This window comes from Magnolia sinica, chromosome 8, assembly GCF_029962835.1.
Source record: "Magnolia sinica isolate HGM2019 chromosome 8, MsV1, whole genome shotgun sequence".
NCBI classification, from domain to species: domain Eukaryota; kingdom Viridiplantae; phylum Streptophyta; class Magnoliopsida; order Magnoliales; family Magnoliaceae; genus Magnolia; species Magnolia sinica.
The window spans coordinates 5,867,436-5,873,435 of NC_080580.1; positions in this window are offsets into that span (position 1 = coordinate 5,867,436).

Sequence of the window (6,000 nt, forward strand, 5' to 3'; positions counted from 1 at the left end):
ATTATTTGCTCCAAGCTTTTGGTTTATTACAGAATGCTGTCCCGTAGCACCATAAGTTACCATAGCATGGGGCAGAAGTGTGGCCCACCGGATTTATTCGTAACATCTGAACTGTCCATCAGATGAGTGACCTCACATTACACCTAGGTCACAGCAAGAATCAAGGGTAGGTATCGCTTCCCACCTTGTTACCTGTGCCATGGCCAACCAGAGATTTTGATCAAGCTGATTTTCAGGCCCTCAAGGTGACACGAGGGAACGCATCCAATGAACGGTTTGAATGTGATACATGCACCACATGGGCCTCACGAACTGCCCGGAGGGTTCCATTAAAAGGGACGCGGATTGCGTCCTACCCCTACCAGGACGGTAATCCGTCAGGGCAGGGCTCTGTGGGGCCACCATGATGTAAGTGTTTTAACCACTCTGTTCAAAGCTTTTTTCAGATAATTCTAATGTGTGAGCTAAAAAATGAGGCAGGTCCAAGGCGGTGGACCACAAAGTTGGGATTAAACGTCCACCATTAAAAACTTCCTAGGAGCCGGAGAAGTTTCGGATCAAGCTGAGGTTGTATGGTCAAAAAACATCATGTTGGCCATCAGAAAGATTTCAATGGTGGTCATTATCAGTGCAGGTTCGTTGGTGTCGTCTACTTAAGCCTTTGACTTGCCTCATTTTTTAGTACAATATTAAAATTATCTGAAAAAATCGTTGAACGGCGGGTCCCACAGAGCCCTGTCCTGACGGATTACCGTCCGGGCGGGGTTAGGACGCAATCCGTGTCATATCAAGAGGGGAACGGATTGGCTACTCCCCCTGACACCAGCCAATGGCTGGTGGTCGGTGCTATGTGGGCCACACCATGATGTATGTGTTTCATCCAGTCCATCCATCTGTTTTTAAATATCATTTTACAGTATATGTACAAAAATGAGATATATCCGAATCTCTACTGGACCACATTATAGGAAACAGTGTTGAATGAGGGTCGACCATTAAAAATATTTTGGGGGCCATAAAAGTTTTGGATCAAGCTGATATTTGTTTTTTCTCTTCATCTGGGCCTGTATGACCTAATCAACAGATTGGATGTCAAATAAAAAGTATATTGGGCCATAGGAGTATTTTAATGGTTGATATCCAATCACTATGTTTTCATATGGTGTGGTTCACCTGAGATTTATATCCCTCTAATTTTTGGGATCAAGCAATAAAATGATCTGTAAAAATGGATGAACGGAATGGATGAAAAACATACATCATAGTGTGGCCCACAGAGCACCGACCACCAGCCACGGAGCTGGTGTCAGGGGGAGTAGCCAATCCGTTTCCTATCAAGAGCGCACCTCTGTAAGGGCGGATTAGGTGAGACCCAGGATCCACCCGGGTGGGTGGGACCTCTGACCGCAGGGCTCAAGGTGATGTATTTTTCTTAAATCCATACTGTCCAACCATTTTCAAAGCTCATTTTACAGCATGACCTCAGAAATGAAGCATGCCGAAATCTGAGTTGGTCCACACCGCCGGAAACAGTCGTGATTAAATCCCCACCATTAAAAAATTCACGGAGTCTACCGAAATATTTATTTGCCATCCAACCTATTGATAAGGTCACAGAGACCTATGTGAAGACACCACACGAGTACAATCTTCATCCAAAGTTTTTATGGCCCACAGGAAGTTTTTAATGGGTTGCTAATTAACTTGAAGATCATGCCCTAAAATGATATTTCAATACGGATGGATAGAGTGGATGTAGTCACATACATCATGGGCCCACAGTCAGGGTCCCACTGTGGGACTCACATTGATATATGTGTCTTAAATCTATACGGTCCATTCCAACCTTATCAAGGATGGACGTAACTTTTATATAAAGAATTATACACGCCCCATTTCTATTTAGATTTTTACAGATACCTCCCTTCTTTCCAAGAGTTTCTTGGAGATTACAAGGTGCATTGATAGTATGAAATACCATCTATTAGCATCGTTATCTCCAAGCAATTGACTGTTTTACCACCTTCTCATGATCAGATTAGGAAGTAGTTTGATTATTAAATGATAAAAAACATTCGGCTAAACCACTCTCTACTATGAAAATGCGACACCCTTAATTCGACTAAGCATTTGGCTGACTCCACGTGACTTTGGAGGTTTTTGGCCAGTTCTCAGTTGTTTTATTTGATGCAGCCCACCTACTTATTAGGTGGGGAGTGGATTTGGTGAGACCCCGATCCATCGAGGTGGGTGGGACTTTAACAGTGATCTATCCGTTTTAAATCCACACTGTTCATCCATTTTCAAAGCTTATTTTAGGGCATGATCCCCAAATGAAGCATGCCTAAATCTTAGGTGGACCACACCACATCAAATAGTAGTGATTGAATCCACACCATTAAAAACTTCATAGAGTCCACCAAAATGTTAATTTTCCATCCAACCAATTGATAAGGTCACAAAGACCACACGAATATCATCTTGATCCAAAGATTTTGTGGCCTTCAAGAAGCTTTTAATGATTGATTACTATTGTTTCCTAATACCATGGTCCATCTGAGATATGGATCTATTTCATCTTTTGGATCGTCTTCTAAAATGAGTTTTCAATACAGATGGACCGAGTGGATGTAGTCACATACATCAAGGTACGCCCGACCATAAGGTCTCCCACGCATATGGGTGTATTAGGTTAGTCTCATTTTTATAGTTGTCCATTTTTTTAGCTGTGGAACGGAAGTTAGATGAGATGTATACACGACAGTGCTCTTCACATGTTTCGAACCAAGCTTTTGAAAGGGTTTTTTTTAATGAAGGATCTTATAGCATGGGTAGGTACGTGCAATAACTCATAGTAGAAGCGGGTAAGTATAATTTTTAGGTAAGTAAGGGGACGCCTCTGCAATATATAGAAATGAGCAAGGCTAACCGGCCACCTGGGTCATAAATTCATTACACAACTCGCGCATGAATATCAATCAACTCATCAAGCGTTCATGGCATCTGCTCCATTAAAAAGGTTTACTCGACTATGAAGATAGTAAAAAACAGGGCCATCCAATCATCTTATTTACGTACGTGTACTTTGTATGGATAGGTGGTTGTCAATTTCTCTCTGTGGTGTAACCCATCAAACGTGTCTTTTAGTCTCTTTTTTTTTTAAAAAAGGAAATAATATTCCAGGTGGTCCTGATGGTACCGGTCGGACCGTTTGGATTCTGGCATTCTGCGCAGATATAACAGCTTGTAATTAAAAGTTTGGTTCGACTGGACATTGTTCACCTTGTCGTGTGGTTTATTCGTGACAGCGGGAAAATTTTGGGTCTTATTTATTTTCTTATGTCACTCCTGACGTCGAAGGCTCCACCGACATAATCTTTTTAAAAAGGAATCCGGATCCTGTTCTTAAGTCACTCCTGACGCCAAAGGCTCCCCTGACATAATCTTTTTTAAAAGGTGTCCGGATCATCTGCTCGTCAAAACCACTACTCTTCTGCTTTTTTGTAGGACTTTTCTATCCGCCTTACCGTACGGTGATCGGTCTATCCCTATCAGGAACGCATTATCCAATACATAATCAAACGGGCCAATTATATTGCAACAGCCGTAGTTTTACTGCTTTACACAAGCAAAGGATCCGTATTCATTACTGCAGTAATTCCAGGTAAATGAGCAATAATCATTTACCTTTGTATTTCCGGTTGATTTTCCAACGTAATGTTTACAGCCACCTGTCGTTTATAACCCTACTTACTTCACCAGAGGAAAAGAAAAAAGTTAAATCGTGGGGCCCTCTATGATGTGTGTCTCTTATCCACACCGTCCATCCCTTTAGACATCTCATTTTAGGGCATGATCAGAAAAATTGGGACAGATTCAAAGCTCAAGTTGACCGCATCACAGGAAACAATGAGAATTGAACTCCTATCATTGAAAGCTTCCTGAGGACCCTAGGAGTTTTGGATCAAGCTGATATTTTTGTTTCCCCTTTATTCACGAGTTTTGGATCAAGCTGATATTTTTGTTTCCCCTTTATTCACGACTGTGTGATCTTATGAGCAGGTTGGATGACAAATAAACATCAATGTAGGCCCTAGGGAGAAAACTTTCAACCATTGATGTCTTTAAGATCATTGTTCCCTAAGGTGTAGCCTTATTGAGCTTCGGATTTGCTTCATTTCAAAGTACGCGCTTAAAATCTTCTGTTAAAAAGGATGGATGGTGTGGATAAGTCACATATATCATGACGGGGCCCACATATATAAATAAGTAATAACATGGTTAACATGAACCGAATTTCAAAAGCCTGTATGTGGAGTAAGTCATAATTACTTATTTACCCAGGAAATTAGAAATCAAACAGCCCCTGAAAAGAGGTATGGCATCCTTACACCGAAGCAGATTGGCGGGTGTACCACACACCAGCTATATATAAATGCTGCTGATGGTAAGCGTACCAACGGTTCAAAGGAGATCAAAGTTAGCTAGCTCCACGGTAATATATTTATTATATATACATTCTTAGTCTATTTTTAGAGACCATTTTGAAACATTACCTAAAAAATGAATCATATCCAAAGATCAATTGGACCACAACACAAATAACAGCGGAGATAATGATTTTTATTGTTAAACAATTCGTAAGCCCCACCATAACATTTAATTTTCATATAATCTGTTCATAGGATCACAAAGACCTCAATAAAGATGAAAAGCAAATTTCATATTGGTCCAAAACTTCCGTGACCCCAAAAAGGGTTTCAATGGTAGATGTTCAACCCCCAACTGCTTTTTGCAGTGTGGTCCACTTGATAGTTAGATCTGTCTTATTTTTCATCTCAAGCCTTAAGACGATCTCGCCAAATGAATGGACAGTTTGGATATAACACATACCTTATAATCAAACCCATAAAACTTGCTAACATAAAAACAGCAAGTATATAGTTGGTGTGAGGTACACCCGCCAATCTGCTTCCTCTTTACACATAACCCCTGCATGCCGAAGCGGATTGGCTAGTGTACCACACACTGCTATATAAATGTTGTAGGTATGTGTCATGCATAGATAAGCATTGATGCTCCTTGAGCTCCGAGGTATACAAACGGTTTAAAGGAGATCAAAGTTAAATGGCCCCACAATGATGTATTTATTATGCATACACCATTTATTTATTTTTAGAGATCAATTTAGAGCATTATTCAAAAAATGAATTATATCCAAAGATCAACTGGACCACACCACAAATAGCAGTAGAGATAGTGATTTTTATCGTTAAACACTTCGTAGGGCCCACCATAATGTTTTTTTTCCATTCAATCTGTTCATAAGGTCACAAAGACTTGAATGAAGAGGAAAACCAAATTTCATATTGATCCAAAACTTCTATGACCCCAAAAAGGGTTTCAATGGTAGACGTGCAATCCCCCACTGCTTTTTACAGTGTGGTCAACTTGACAGTTACATCTGTCTTATTTTTCGTCTCAAGCCTTAAGACAATCTTATCAAATGGATGGATGGTTTGAAAATAACACAAACCTCATAATTAGACCCACAGAACTTGCTGACATAAATACAGCAGGTATATATCGGGTGTGACGTACACCAGCCAATCCGCTTCTTCCTTACACATAACCCCTGCATGCGGAAGTAGATTGGCTAGTGTACCACACACCACTATATAGCTGCCGTAGGTACATGCCTTGCGAAGACGAGCACTACCCTCCTCGAGCTCTGAGTCGTACGAACAGTTCAAAGGAGATCAAAGTTACATAGCCCTATAGTGATGTATTTATTATATTTACACCGTTCATTTATTTTTAAAGCGTATTTTAAAGCATTAACCAAAAAATGAATCATATCCCAGGATTATCTAGACCACACCAAAAATAGCATCAGAGAAAATGATTTTTACCGTTAAACAATTCGTAGGGCCCACCATAACATTGGTTTTCCATCCAATCTGTTCATGATGGAAAATAAACGTGATGATGGACCCTACG